Raw genomic sequence first — 16,645 nt, 5'->3', positions numbered from 1 at the left:
TGGCTTAGTCACACATACAGAGCTGAAGGTGTTAGAGGAAAATCAATGGTTGGATTGCAGTGTAAGGTCCTCTGGGTGAGGTAAACACAGTTTGCTATACATTCTGCCTCAAGAACATTGTGAGAAAAGCCTCCAAAAAAGGAAATGCATGAATTTAATCATGAACTCAAGCGCACAAATGACACACATGCACATCACGTGCAAAATATTAATAGTAGTTTTAATTTTTGTAGAACACAATTACAACAACATTGCTGTTGCTTACAACTGGTTCAAAAGGTATCTCATGTTTGGGCACACGTGACGTGACTGCCATCCCCCTTCCCCGCATACCCCCCCCCCCCATTTCACTTACACTCAGTCTTACACACACACACATCTCCCCGTTCCTGTGCTGCTACCAAACTCTCAGGCTATGAAATGTACATCACACCTCCGATCTAAGGGAATCTCACCCAGATCCTTCCTTTGAATTATTGAAGAGGACCAAGCCAGCTTGACTCTGATTATCCTCCAATCAATATGCCTCTCCTCTCCTCCTATAACATCAAATGCCTCCGACGATCGATTCAGCCAATCAGAGGAGTCGGTGCAGCTCGAAATGCAGAGTGTATTGTTCTGCATTGTTTACACTGACACCGCCTGGCGTGTATAATAGGTGTGTTTATGGTCAGGACAGACGTGATTGCTGATTGACTTAGATGGTCCCGTGTGTGCTTTAGCTGTCGGGTATGTCGCCGATAACGCCACCTGTTTGTTTCGTTCTCGTGGTTTGCAGGAGCATCAAGTTGAGCAGAGATTTCACGGAGTCTATTTTTCAAAGGCTTTTCTGAATTGGACACGCAGCGCCGTGCTTATGTTTATCTTTTGGCGGCGTGTGCGAGAGCGAATGACAAAGACAAGATGCAAGTACGCATAACAAGGAGACTGCTTAAATCGTTTTACACCTGATAAAGTTTGAATCCAGGGCGTTGCTATAGCTCACATGGTTGAGCAGGCGACTTGTATGCTGAGGGCTTCTGCAGGGGCTGAAGGGGCTCCACTGTCTTCCCGGTCTCTGCACCTTCCTATCAATAAAGGCAAATAAATAAATAAATAAATGAAGCTTGAATGAGTTGTAGAACATAGACCCTTGTCAAAGATAACCTCGAAAGCTGAGTTGAGCACTAATAAAACTCTTTTAATTTCACCCTAACAAGCAATTTTGTCCCGAGTGTGAGTCTGAGAGGCTTGCAGCGATTTTCTTTTTCAATCACAGACTTACAGGTGAATCAACACCTCACAACCGTTTTACAATAAGCAGACTGAATACAAACATACATCTGTAACCCTACAATTATACAAGACACACACACACACTCTCCCTCTCAGGCCCATATAATGGTTGCAGGAGGCTGCTCTGTTATTTGCGAAATGGAACAGTTGATGTGTGATTGTTGTCTGTCTGTACTTAAAAGCTGCTGGCTTCTTCTTAAGATGCTGTCAGGCTTTTGCACATTTTCTCCTGAAAACAGAGAATCCTCGCTCGATCGGCCCTGATAATTGTGCCATAACACAGATCACACGGAATGGGCCTCACGTGAAAGAAACACTTTGACGATGGAGGTATGCTCTGAATGTGTGTGGACGCTGGATACTTTGACTCAAATCGTAATTTTAGGATGGGCCTAAGGGTTTCAGGAGTTTGACAGCAATATCATACCGGACCAAACACCTATTATTTCATGACCGCGCACACACAAATACCTTCACTGCAGGTTGCACAGATCAGCTGCTGCATCTCTGCACACACATGCGATCTGCAGCAGGATGGATGTATCAGCGGGGGCCAGATGATGGCACTCTTTTCTCTGTAGCAGGCTGCTGGATGCCCCCACCGCGTGCATTGACTGCATGATGCAGCTGGCCTCATTTTAATGATTTAAATCACTTGAGGTCCGCCGCCACACATTTTAGCGGCTTGACTGAATTTATCCTCGTTGATAGAGATCAGTGCCCTCAGCCCTGGACGTTGCCAGACTACAGTAGAAGGAGAGACCTCTCCGACTGACATGATTGGATACAGCTCTCCGCTCTGATTTTACTTTTGATCCCGCCGCTCTGACTCTGGCCCTGGGGACAGATGAGTGGAATGGAGCTGTAGAGATAGAGCAGAATGCCATGCACTCTTTTCTATCTCACTGGTCAGCCTTTTATACAGATGCAGGTCCAGAATGAATACTGTTGAAATGTACTAATGTTCTCCTATATTAAAAACAGGCATTTTGAATGCTCCACATAACATGCTGCACGTGAAGTACGGTGGCTTTCTGTAGTTAAACGAGCCTAAAAACACATTACTGCAGCGCAAAGTACAAAATTTACACTGGCAACAAATCACTTGATGATTATGTGTGTTATAATTGGATCACAGAGGCACGTTCTCGATACATAGCAGTTAATCAGAAAGACTTGAGAGAACGATAATGCAATGCTGCTGCACAGAAAAAGGCTTCTGTTCCTGGAGTCAAGATAGGCTGAAACATACACACGTGTGTTACCTCCTCCTGTTCAACAGCAAGGCACTGCGAGGTGCAGGCGGAGGATGAGATGATACAAGTGTAACCTCTATAATATCGCTTTTAGCATTTGCACTGCACTCATTACTGAAAGTACATACACACAGGGAACAGGGACGCACGCCACTTTGCATGCATGCAGTCATTATAATGCAGAGACAATGTTTCTTACCATGTGATCGGGCATGCTCAGTTAATTCCCTCTGTTGACCTGGAGCCCAATGCACTATTGATTAGCAGGATAGCAGTGTGTGTTTGTGTTTGTGTGTGCCTGTAATGACGCATTGTCGAGCTGAAGCTATAACAGCGTGGCGTCAGAGGGCACCGTGGTGCGGCAAGGTCAAATGAAGGACGTCGGCGAGTGCTGCAGAATTAGAGCTGAGAGCCTGAGCGAGGGCCGTGCTGCAGAGGGAGAGCAGAAAATAGCACAGCTGAGGGAGACAGAGAGACAGAGCACATAAATAGCAGGGCTAAGATTTCACCCTTCCCTCCATACGCCGTCACTTTTACTTCACAGGTAGCGCACTGTGACGAGTAGCCGCAAGTTTATGTCGCCTGAAAGCTTTTCACGAGCCGTCCCACCAACGAGGGATTTGCTCTGATAAGACTACAGTGATTCCACCATAAACACAGACACACACATACACAGTAAAAAAGCCAGGGAGGAGTTTACACAGCAAGCTTTCCACAAGTTGCAATATTACACTCAGTTACACTCAGTTACATCAATGTTCATTTGAGGAAACTATTACTTTAAGAATTACAGCACGGCTGTTGCTGCATGCTGTATTTGTGGGCAAGTGTACAAGTGAACTTCAAGAACTGGTTATCCAAATTTAAGTTATTAAAAAAATAGAAATACACAATACAAATAGATGCAGCTGCCTGATAATTTCGTACTTTATCGGTATATTATTCATTAATGAAACTGTATGAAAGAGGAGAAGCTATAGCTAAAGCAGAAGTACCTCAGAAGTACACTTTAATCAAGAACTTCAGTTAAGGTTGTCACCAGTCATTTCATTTTTGTCCTGTGTATAATCGTGCCACAATCATTTGTTACCATTAAAATCCCCTGGACAATTAAAATTATTAATACTGATTTAATGCAGCATTATATTTAATACTATTTTTTATATATACTGTACAATAACGCCCCAACTTTCTTCAGTTGTCTTTCTTTTTGCAATTTCTTTTGCTTTTCTGCCTTTACGGTTACCGAATTTGTCTTTTTTTCCTTTACAGTGTCATCTATCATGGGAAATCTGACCCATATTGTGTAATTAAACGATCGATACCTCTGAAATAGTGAGGGATGTGTCGCGGCCCAAACGCCAGCTACCATGACTGATTGGGATCCGTTGTCTTAGATCTGAGTTGCGTCCTCTGCGGGGCAAAAACAATCAGAGGACACTCCACAGAAAGTCCTGCAAAGGCCCGGGAGCCACAGAGGGCATGACAACTTCTGCAGGAAGTTGAGGAACGTGAGGAATTTTAATGCGGAATGTGAGATATATTTTCAATTAGACTGCCTAAATGACTTTTCCCTTTTTCAATAAAAACGGCTGTAATTGGAAACAGAGTTCATTCTATTATAGTTTAATTATTTCAGTTATTTCAGAAGATATACAGGTAAAGGTTTGCTGACTTTATTATGGACAACACTGGCAACACAACTTATAAAGGGGACTAAGATTTTCCATCAAATTATATACAATTTATAAAGCACAGCGTAAAAGTCAGCTTCACTTCATTTATTTAATTTGGAAAAACTGTAAACATACTATATTTTTATTAGATTAGTGACTTATTAACTGAATTAAGTGGATTTGAAATAAAGGTTATATCACAAAATTACACCGTATCAAGCAAAGTTTACATATTCCTCTTCTGCTGGAATAATGAGAGAGCGTTCCCCGACAGGTGTGTGGGTGTTGCAGAGTACACTGAACACAGCTGCGGCTGACACAAAGTGAAATTAAGGCAGCTGCTAAAAGCCAATGGTGGAGTAGTTCTGAAAATGCCAGCGGCCATTTCTTATCTCACATCACAACAATTAAAACTGTCTGGGAGGTAAAACACAGTGAATCGGACCTGGACTTGTGGGTTTCCATAGTAACATGTATAATTATGGTAATTAGACCATTGTGAGCAATCTATTCCATCCAAATTAGGTAAATATGCACGGAGACCTAAATGTGCTCTGTGGAGGAAATGCAGAAACAACATTGCAGGTTTCTTGGCATTAAAAGCACAATAAAAACTTTTGACCCCTTCAGGCGTAATGACATTTATTTATTGGAATACAGGAACGGAGCTCTCTCCATCCCTGATGATTTCTACAGTAGGGCCGGTAATTTTAGAACAAAACACATCTCACCAGAATATATCAGTGTCAGTGAGTTTAGACTCACTGTGAAGGCGCTTTTTCCAACTTGTTTTTGTGTTGTCGTTATTGACATTGCAAAGTTAATTACAACTTTAATTATTTTTGCTCCATTTGCTGTATCTAAATGCATAGAAATAAACTGATGTACACTGTAGTGTATAGCACTGCAACATAACTCAATTCTGTGCTTTACTTAACGTGGTTTTAAGTTATTTTGCATACATAATATGATTATGGAGAGCAAAATTGCATCTTTTATTGTATCACATTTTTCTGCATCACAGACCGCTTGCTAGCTACTTAGCAGCATATTTTTCTTTTCATTTAAAGGTTAGAGGTCCAGAGCGGTAAACATATCTCACTTTCATTTGCCAATTTTTCTTTTGAAAACACAAAAAGATTAAACATTTTGGAGAAACAGCCCGTGTCCCCAAATCCTTACACACAAACAAGTAGCTACATGTTGCAGCTAACTATTGTTTCTTGTTACCAACACCATTAATCATCTCACGACCCCTCAGATTTATCTCGTGGCCATTTGGAGGGGCTCAGTTTCTGGTTTGGCAACCATGGGACTAAACCTAAAGTCTATATAAAGGAGGTAAAATTACCACCACCTACCTAATAAAACATGGTGAATAATGAGAATTGGAATAAAGTGGAGCTTAAGCGGCAGCAAAGTGGGAACCAAACGGCTCGTCTACAGACTTCGTCTCTCAGGATAAATTGTCAGGGCTTCTGGTGGGGCTACAGGACATCTGATTCAAGGCTTCCTGTAAAATTATGAGCAATGGAAAATACAATAAAACACCAGAAAATAATGAATGCTTTAGTTTCAACATTGCATAAATGCAGGATTTAAAAATTTTTTTAAAATCCAAATAGTGATCCAAATATCAACGGCATGATACAAGTGCTGGTACAGTACTGGTATCGTTTTGATAGCTGAACCGATCATCATTAAAATGTGTTAAGAATTTGGAAATTGATGACGGTTCATCTCATGAATCACGACACACCGCACACCCCTACATAAGCTGCCTTTATAGGACAAAAGTATTTGTATTAGTATCGGCGGTGCTGGGCCTCTAGTTACTCGGTACTGGATCGATACCAAAATTTCTAAAGTCACACAACACTAGTGTTTGCTTACATGTAAACCTGCTCAAACCTTACTTACCTACTGGATAACAACCAGACAGCTGCATATTCATATATAGATATATAGATAATAATCAAAAATCATGATTAATCATTAAGCACCTTCAGTTTTTGACACTTAATTACATGTTGCTTATAATTAATGACAAAGAATCTGAATGTTATTTTTTTTACACTGCTACTAAAGTGGGTGACATTTTCTTTCTTCCAGTTTGTCATCAAGCCAGTTGTGTCTGCATTCAAATAACGTTTCCCTTCAAAGTAAAGCCAAGCTTACACTGGATGTTAGAGTGACTGTTAGCATCTCCTTTAAAGATTTATGTTTCTACTCTAAAAGCTGAGCTTTCAAACAAATGTCAAAGGTCGACGGTACAGCATCAAGGAGAGGCGTTGCCTGTCATATTCACCCTGTACACCCTGCCCTCAGGGGTCAGACACCATCCAGAGCAGGTCACTGGGTTCTCGGCCACACGGTCACAGAGGACAGTGCGTGCTCAATATGAGACATGAGCTACAACCATGAAAACACGGTCAGTGTGTACAGATTAACCTCTGAATTAACATCCTGTCCTCAACAAAGTCCAAGATCTACAGTAGCTGTGATTTATGGCTGCACAGAAGACGCGAAGGGCTCGGCGTGTTGCAATCAATGCTGGTCACTTTGTTTGTGATCGACTGTAATAAAATTTGAGTTGTTGATGGTATAACCTTTTTAAAAAAATCTTTGTCACAGACATCACACTCACCTTTACTCTGACCACCACTAATATTGATTCTCCTTCATCATACATCTTCAATTTAAATTGTCCACTGCGACTAGACGATGGAGGAAATATTAGCACAGTAACAGAGAAGGCACTGATTTGTGAAGTGATAGATAAAAAGCATTTATCATTTCGGAGTGCCCGTGATAATTAATTGATATCGATTGAAATGAGGAGTGAATGCTGATGCTAAGCGCGCAACTACGAGAGGCGGGAGAGAAGTGATGATCCAACGTTCACGCGGCTCTCACGTATAGTGTCCTCAGAAGTGTAATGCTCCTCTTCACTGCATTACAAGAAGTAGAGGAGATAGATATGCAGATATCTTGGGTAATTGAAGGCTATTATCATAATGCATGCTACCTTGTGTAGTATTCATATTCAAAAGGACAGGTTTGAGCTGAAAATATTTCAAGACCCTCAGCCTTGATTGCGGTTTGAGAGTTAGAGGATTGCAACCATCGATTCGAATTACATATGTGAAGAGTAGCATGAGGACTTGTCTTTTGTCTTTGTCTGGGAGTTCATGCAATTTAAACATCAAATTATTAAGTTCAATATTTGATGTTTCTACCATTGATGTTAAGAGGGTGATGTGAGATCTACTTGTGCATTGCTACAAAATGGAGATTTCACTATGCAGCAAACTCTTTGATCTCTATGGCACGGTGCTCACGAATGAGTCATTTCAGTGATAAGAAGGCGAAATTTGCAAGAACAGCCACTGAATTTGTTTAAGCTGAAAGAATATTGTAGCGTTTGGAGTAAAAAGTCTCTTTTTATCGAGAGGTTGTGCTCAGGGCATAGGAACTCCACCTAGCTGTTTCAGAGGGAAGCCAGAGAAAGAAAAAATCCACACTTTTTAGCTCCAAAGCAATCTGCAAAATTCTTCTAGCCCTTTTTCACATGGCGGCTGCTGATGGATAGATTAAAGAAGCTCTATAATTTCTCTATAATTTTCCCCACCTTTCTAACATCTCAGAACCTTTGCAGCTCACTAAATCATTTGCTTGGTTCTCCGGTGCCAAGGTGTCCACACAAAGGGGACTCAACTTTGTGATCCACGGGAGCCCGAGAACACCTCTTGATTATATTTATTTCTCTGGGAAATATCAGGAAGCTTGAACTTTGCTCTCTCTGCCCCTTGTTGCGCTGCAATCAGACTCCGCAAAGCACCCTGTAATTACAAGAACCATCTCCTATTCATCAGTGGACAGAACGAAAATGCCTGCGTGTATAACGGACGTCTCTATTCTGCTGGAAAGTATGACTGGGGTGATTTCTTTTCCAACTAAATGCCAATAAAAGGTCAGTAATAGAAAAAAATATTTGTTGTGTTGAAAGAGAGGAAAAACAAAGTAAATCTGACGACAAGACAATTTTAGTTTACTTGGCCCATGTATTTTGAAATACATGAAATCATTTTAATACCAAAAGTTAGAGTTATATTTGTGCAGCTCTAGGCTGACTCGATCTGTCACCACAACTGATGGTTAGTTAGCAAGGGGACCTCCTCAGGGCTAAAAAACCGAAGCCTGTACAGAAGATTCAAAGTGCTAATGTGCGTGCATACTGCAGTTTCTCCGGCAGTCACTGGAGACTGGCTCTAAAAGTCAGTAAAGTGTCAGATTTTACTGCTTACAAAAGGTTCTGTTAACTATAGTAAGTGTTTTTTAAAAATATCTCACTATTTAAATTATATTAAATCATAAAATAATGCATTTTCACTGGTCTGGCTACTCTAAATGACAAGCGTACAACTAGTTAAGCGCTGGACGCTACCTGGGCTAATTTGAGCCACCGAACTGGATGCCTTGACTGCTTTGCTGCTACCTTTTTGAGCTTTATAAATTTAATTATCTGACAAATAACAAAGCTTTCTGTGGGATTAATGGTACTGACAAGTCATGTAAGAAGTCTTATGTGGTAAGACTTCGTATTTTTTTTATGACTGACCACTAATTAGCAGGTATTTGGTGGTAGTCATCTTGCTAACCAAGATAGCTAGTACTAGCTGATGGCTCATCAAAAAATGGCTAACACTTGCTAAAAAACTAAAAGTAAATGCATAAATCATTCATTATATATCTTTTATACAGACTTTTATACAGAAGCAGCTGTATCAGTCTTCCATCTCCAAAAACTGAATATTTATATTTCCCAAAATATCAAATTACTCCTTTAGAAAAATGCTCCTAACTTATTACAATCCAAATATTTTTTAGGTCTCATAATATCAGCTCAGAGACAAAACGAAATGTGCAATTTCTCTAGTTGTTCTGGAAAGTCGCTCAATTAAGGCCAGCGATGCAAGTAGGAATGAAAGCAGTCTCACGATGTGACATTTTACACATACTGAGAAGAAAAAAAACTGAATAAAGAGGCTCAAATAAATAATGCTGCACTGCAATGATAATGTTTCAGTTTGCAGAATCAAAGATTGGCACAGTGGACAGATGAGAATATAAGATATATATACATATAAAATCGTGAAATCCACAAAAGTAGAAGACCACGAGATATAGATTTTAAAAAAGAGAGACGGGGGAGAAAAAATTAAAGAGTGAAAAAGACAGAGGGATACAGACAGAAGTCTTCATAGAGATTTCTTCATATGCTTTTCTGCGATTTGCTGAAAATTCATTATACGCTCTCTTCCTTTTCCCACACCCAAAATCCTTTCCATAATTCTAAGCACTGAACCAGCCCCCCTGTTCATTTTAAGACTCCATTGTTTCTTATCGCACCGAATGTGGTTGCTGCTCAGATAGGGCGTGCTTCTTTTACACACCAGCAGCAACAACAGCAAATGATAAACACCTCAGTTTGCTCCTTCATTCTTTCTCATCCTTCACAGTTTTTCTGCTTTGATTTGAGCTCCTGCAGTGACCAAAAGATATGAACAACCAGTGCAGAGCGGCACAGAGGTGTAGCAGGCTTTCACCGCTGCTAAATATATACCGTTACACTCATCTCTTGTTAGATTTTAATGGCTCCAGTGCACTCGTGTAGCAAAGTCTCTCCAGGCCAGATTCTTTCTCTTCCCCTCTCCTCTACGGCCCTTCACCCGCTTGCCTCGGGGCATTAGCGGGCCTGCCGAAAGAAATCAACCCTGCATCACTGGAGACACGCGGACCCCAACCTCCCTCCCCATGCTAAAATAAACTGCTCACCTTCCCTGTGTATTATTAGCACATCAGCCTGTTTTCAGGTGAATGGGTTGCTTCTCCTGTGCACTCAAGGTTACCCAGTCGATTATTTAAAGTCGAATAATGACAGAACAGCTTGTGTTTAAGTACTAAAGCCTCTTAAAATTGAGCTTTCAGTGACGAGACTAGGCTGGCTTCAGGCGCCTTGCACTGGCATGCACCTGTAGTTATCCCATATGTAGCAATGATTTTGGATGCACAGATCTGGAGGGATGAGGAGAACCTAACATCATCACAATCAACTGGATGCAGATTTGGTGCAACGGTTTTTGTTCCCGCTGGCTTCCTGTGAACACCTCCTCCATTACACGAAGCTCCATACAGCTGTTCCAAAATGGCTGCCTGCTTCTGTGCTTCTGTTTGGTGTCAGAGGGCTAAAGCGAGGGAAGAAATATATGCTCCTGCGGATACACAGAGATTAGGATTAGAGCGAGAGCTGCAGCATTTGGGGACTTTGTCATTAACAGGCAGTTTTAATCAGGGTCTGTCCCAAGGCTCTGCTGCTGCTCGCCTCAGGAGCCCTGCAATCCTCAGAGAGCGGAAGAGGCAGAGCAGGAGAAGAGGAAGAAACAAGGAGAGGAATATGAAAGAGGGAGGATAGGCAATGCAGGGAGGAGGAGAAGATGAGGAAGAGGGAGGGAAATAGGAAATGAAGGCCCTATAGTATCAGGAACAGTATTGGGAACAGTGAGGGGGAGGCAGCATGCAGAGTAAGGAATGCTGGATGTGTTATTGCATGTACAAGCTTTGTATAGTCTGTAGTAGGCAAGATGCTTGCTGGATGTGATCTATGTGCTATTGATTTTGCTCCGGCTTGGTGTCTGTGCATTATTTGAATCTTAAGATGTCAGTGTTGGTAATCACCAGCTCCATTAAAAGGCAGGCAGCACGGCCACAGCCGGGGAGCCTGGGAAGGCGGATGAATTATTAAGGAGAGGATGAGGTGGTGGGACATTTCCACCATCGTCCTCACGAATGTCATCCCACTCAGCCGGGAGACACACAGGCACAGGCTGGCTTGACAAAAATCGACAGTGACTTTCTCCTCCCCCACCCGGAACCGGTTTGATCCTGATTGCAGACACTGCAGCTGGCAATTTCCAGAATAATCTGCAGCTCCAGCCCTGCCTGCCTGCCCTGCCCCCCCTACAGATCCGCCAGCTCTTCCCACCCCCACCCTGCCTTGTGCCCCGGCATCCTCCACGGCCCTCCAGCAGCATCGATAATATGGACAGGAGGATAGGCCTTTGATTTGCTGAATCAGAGGATCCCATCTCGCCACCCTTGTGCGTGTGAACATGTAGATGAGAGAGAGGCAGAGTGAATACATGCAAGCTAATGTGTGCTTATAAAGTCAATAAAGCTACAACATTTTTCACGCAAATAATATTCCCACAGAAATCGGAATTACAACTAGTTTGGGTTAAAGTATGAACATATGAATGTAAAACAAAGAGCGGACACAAGTGATTTTTTTTTAAAGGATGGAGCATTGAGACCCACACAAATCATTTAAGATGAATAAGAGATAACAGTTGAAATTATTCATCTGTACATTTGTCTGCTGGATTTTTCCATCCTTATACTTATCCTGGAAGTTGTGTTTTCATGAATTGATCATGCTCTTACAAAAAAACTGAAAGAAACTCAACACTTTTACTGCTTTTTATGGTGTCTATCTGGAGGTTGTTTTTTTTAGTATTTATCAAAGATGTACATATTGTTATTGTAGATATTGCCACCATTTGGCAATGGTTTGTTGTCATACTGTTATACACTCACTGCCTGATTCTTCAGATACACCTGTTCAACTGCTAGTTTGAACAATACAGGGAGTGCAGAATTATTAGGCAAATGAGTATTTTGTCCACATCATCTTCTTCATGCATGTTGTCTTACTCCAAGCTGTATAGGCTCGAAAGCCTACTACCAATTAAGCATATTAGGTGATGTGCATCTCTGTAATGAGAAGGGGTGTGGTCTAATGACATCAACACCCTATATCAGGTGTGCATAATTATTAGGCAACTTCCTTTCCTTTGGCAAAATGGGTCAAAAGAAGGACTTGACAGGCTCAGAAAAGTCAAAAATAGTGAGATATCTTGCAGAGGGATGCAGCAGTCTCAAAATTGCAAAGCTTCTGAAGCGTGATCATCGAACAATCAAGCGTTTCATTCAAGACAGTCAACAGGGTCGCAAGAAGCGTGTGGAAAAACCAAGGCGCAAAATAACTGCCCATGAACTGAGAAAAGTCAAGCGTGCAGCTGCCAAGATGCCACTTGCCACCAGTTTGGCCATATTTCAGAGCTGCAACATCACTGGAGTGCCCAAAAGCACAAGGTGTGCAATACTCAGAGACATGGCCAAGGTAAGAAAGGCTGAAAGACGACCACCACTGAACAAGACACACAAGCTGAAACGTCACGACTGGGCCAAGAAATATCTCAAGACTGGTTTTTCTAAGGTTTTATGGACTGATGAAATGAGAGTGAGTCTTGATGGGCCAGATGGATGGGCCCGTGGCTGGATTGGTAAAGGGCAGAGAGCTCCAGTCCGACTCAGACGCCAGCAAGGTGGAGGTGGAGTACTGGTTTGGGCTGGTATCATCAAAGATGAGCTTGTGGGGCCTTTTCGGGTTGAGGATGGAGTCAAGCTCAACTCCCAGTCCTACTGCCAGTTTCTGGAAGACACCTTCTTCAAGCAGTGGTACAGGAAGAAGTCTGCATCCTTCAAGAAAAACATGATTTTCATGCAGGACAATGCTCCATCACACGCGTCCAAGTACTCCACAGCGTGGCTGGCAAGAAAGGGTATAAAAGAAGAAAAACTAATGACATGGCCTCCTTGTTCACCTGATCTGAACCCCATTGAGAACCTGTGGTCCATCATCAAATGTGAGATTTACAAGGAGGGAAAACAGTACACCTCTCTGAACAGTGTCTGGGAGGCTGTGGTTGCTGCTGCACGCAATGTTGATGGTGAACAGATCAAAACACTGACAGAATCCATGGATGGCAGGCTTTTGAGTGTCCTTGCAAAGAAAGGTGGCTATATTGGTCGCTGATTTGTTTTTGTTTTGTTTTTGAATGTCAGAAATGTATATTTGTGAATGTGGAGATGTTATATTGGTTTCACTGGTAAAAATAAATAATTGAAATGGGTATATATTTGTTTTTTGTTAAGTTGCCTAATAATTATGCACAGTAATAGTCACCTGCACACACAGATATCCCCCTAAAATAGCTAAAACTAAAAACAAACTAAAAACTACTTCCAAAAACATTCAGCTTTGATATTAATGAGTTTTTTGGGTTCATTGAGAACATGGTTGTTGTTCAATAATAAAATTATTCCTCAAAAATACAACTTGCCTAATAATTCTGCACTCCCTGTATTTTAATAGGCCAATCACGTAACAGCTGCTCAGTCCATGGTCAAATTGATGTGCTGAAGTTCAAACTGAGCATCAGAAAGGAGAAGGAAGGTGCTTTGAATGTGGGATAGTGCCTGGTCTGATTATTTCAGAAACTGCTGATCTACTGGGATTTTCCCAGACAGCATCTCTATAGTTTATTATAAATGATTTGACAAACAGAAAATATCCAGTGACAATTCTCTCAGTGAAAATACTTAATAATAAATCATTGCTGGTGTCAAAGGTCAGAGGAGAATGGCCAGACTGCTTTAATCTGCTAGGAAAGCAACATCAAATAACCCCTTCGTTACAACCGAGGCACGCAGTAGAGGATCACTGAATGCACAATATACTGAACTAGGAAGCAGCTGTAGTTGGGCTACAACAGCAAAAGACAGCACCGGTCTGGTCTGATGAGTCTTTATTTCTGCTGAAACATTCAAATGTTTGGGTCAGAATTTGGCTTGAAAGCACGGATCCATCCTGCCTTATATCCGTGATTCAGGCTGCTGGTGGTGTGATGCTGTTTGGGATATTCTCTTGGCACACTTTGAGCCTCTTAGTATTACCTGAGCATTGTTTAAATGTCAAAGCCTACTAGAGTATTTTTAGTACGTGATGTCCATCCCTTTATGATCACAGTGTACTCATACTCCGATGGCTGCTTCCAGCTGGATAACACACCATTTTTTGAGTCACAAACCTCAAATCATCTCAAACTGCTTTCCTGAACACGATCATGAATTCACTGTATTCAAATAGCCTCCACAGCCTTAAAGGGAAACAAGCTAAAATAGCTTGTTTCAGAAAGTACAACAAAATGACCATAGAAGGTTAACCTGTCTGTGACTTTTGTACTGTAATACAGTTCACAGTGTTTCAGACAGTAAAGCATGAGTAAATTATAAAAGAAGAAGACAGGAAACATATCTCAGAGTTAAGATCATACAATTAAAGAAGAATAAAAACCAACAACTGTAGCTTAAAATTCACATAAATTCTTTGCATTATTCACTTAACACTCGCACGACTCAAAAAGAGTGATTTAACATGAACTATGACATCAACACAGCTGTGCCCTATGCCAGTTTTTAAAAGTAAGAGCCAAATTCACATCATCCAGTTATTTTGAAAAGCACCAGTTTATGTGTGCTCTTGATAATGGCATTAGGGTTTTAATAATGGAGCGAGAATATGGAACAATGACCACACTGCTTGGCCAGAATTCATGTAATATCTTCAGAGGCACCTGACATGGTGACAGAACGCATCAGTGTTGGGCAGACTAGGACGAGTCACTATTTCCCCCAGAAATGGAGAGTAATTTTCTCTCTATTTGAGAGACTGCGTCTCAGCACAGATAGACATAATAAGATGTAAATTGGCTGAGGGCTGATATAGGGAAGGGTTGCCTCACTTGGAGAAACATGAACAGCAATTAACCATGGGAGAGACGAGTGCGCATTGTCTCCATGGATGTGAGCTTGAGCTGCTCCACCAACCACAACATTATCGTCAAAATGCACCAAAATGCTCGACCTAGGAAGACTAACACCACACTGGCTCACTGTCTATATTTTTTATAACACGCTCAGACAGCTTTTCAAATGCAATTATTTTGACAACCGTTTAAAAACGCTTATACTACTTTTGTTGAACAAACAAGACACACATTTAAATTCAGATGTAATTTTTTTGTTTATATTTTGACTTCTAGAAAGTGAGAAAATGAAAATACAGTAATACTATAATCTGCGAATCACAGGATATCACATTCAGAAATGACAAGCTCGGGATTTACATCAGTTATTTTTTCTTTGTGGCATTCAACCTTAAGTCTGCTGGTTGAATCAATTTATTTGTTTAACTAGCGAAACCAAAGGTAAGGAAAAGCATTTGGAAACAAAACATTTGAGCGAGTGCGTGTGCACATGCACGGATGTGTAAAGTGTTTGCATGTTTACTTTTCTGCTCTTGTTTTGGTGGTAATTGGCAGCCGGTCTGGCAGGGCCATTGTTGAAAAGTGTGGCCTTCCACTGACAGTGATCCCCTATTATCACTGTGAGAGAACTGTACGCTTAGAAGGATTCAGGCTGAGAACATTTCATTCCCACATAACACCATAAATATAAAAGCAGGGGTTTGTGATCGAGGCCAAGTTTACAGAGATTAAAAAAAACACTGTTTATTACATTTTCTCCTGTAATAGACTAAATAAGCGGAGTTATCTCTAACTCATGTAACATCTCTGCTGGATGTAAGCCGCACTGAGACAATGTGAGTGGAGGAACTCAATGAACGACTTATGCAGAGTCTGTCTTTACTACTTGAGCTCTGTGGCACTGCTGGGCCACCATGCCAACTAATGTTACTATGAAATATTGTTTTCTGTTACTCTGTTACTTTGTGGTTGGTTCAATTTTGTAATATGCATGAGTGGTAGGTGCACATAAGCCGCTGCTTCGGCCTACACGCTTTCTGTCTGAAATATAGTTGGGTTTGTGCTTTTGTGTGTTTTTTTTCTTGTACTGCTTGTTTTGTTATGATCATATAGAAATAAATAAATTCATTAAAAACACAACAAAAAACAAAACAGATCTGACCAATCAGACTGCTGCATTTGGTAACAAGCGCACTCATTACTCACAATGTGAACCGGTTCTGAAAATATAATGATATGGAAATAGTAAAGTAATAATTTAACCTCAGGCACAGCTAGATGCTGCTTCAGCCTCCTTGGATGTGGTCAAAATCTCCCTGCTACTGCTTTTTCTTGAGAATTGGATGAATCCACAATCTTTGTTTCTTCCTTTTCTTGTTTGGCAACATCAGGACCAGCGTTACACAACAAGTTTCCTTCTGAAAAATCTGGTATTTAGCAGGAGGGTTTTTCCGCAATGCGCTCAGTGTATAACAGCTCTTATTCCCGTGATATACTGGTAAGCTATCCAGGGTATACCCTGCCTCTTGCCCCATGACAACTGGGGTACACTTCAGCCCTCAGTGACTGGTTATGCAAAAAAAAGGGGTGGATGGAGCTACAAATAATTAGTTTAAAGATCAAAAGATTGAATTATCACAAAAATATACAGAGAATAGACATAGTTTACAGTAAATATCACATAATTACTGCTCAAAAAATTAAGGAA

The 16,645-nt window shown here is 41.1% G+C and overlaps 1 long non-coding RNA gene across 9 annotated transcripts in view; it reads right to left on the bottom strand.

Moving 5' to 3' along the window:
• Window positions 1-345: 345 nt before the first annotated feature.
• LOC146662200 (uncharacterized) overlaps window positions 346-16,645 on the bottom strand; it is a 49,087-nt gene continuing 32,787 nt past the window's right edge. For 2 of the 9 annotated variants that reach the window (XR_014913318.1, XR_014913327.1), the window contains exons 4-5: window positions 5,569-5,720; window positions 1,075-2,960 (exon numbers count right to left, since the gene is read on the bottom strand). This is a non-coding gene — a long non-coding RNA (uncharacterized LOC146662200). The other 7 variants (XR_014913320.1, XR_014913322.1, XR_014913323.1 and 4 more) reach the window with 7 other exon arrangements.

Source organism: Rhamphochromis longiceps, linkage group LG9, assembly GCF_057381845.1.
Source record: "Rhamphochromis longiceps isolate RC_006_pf linkage group LG9, R_longiceps_female_GT1.1, whole genome shotgun sequence".
In the NCBI taxonomy this organism is placed as follows: domain Eukaryota; kingdom Metazoa; phylum Chordata; class Actinopteri; order Cichliformes; family Cichlidae; genus Rhamphochromis; species Rhamphochromis longiceps.
This window is presented reverse-complemented; position numbering and strand designations above follow the sequence as displayed.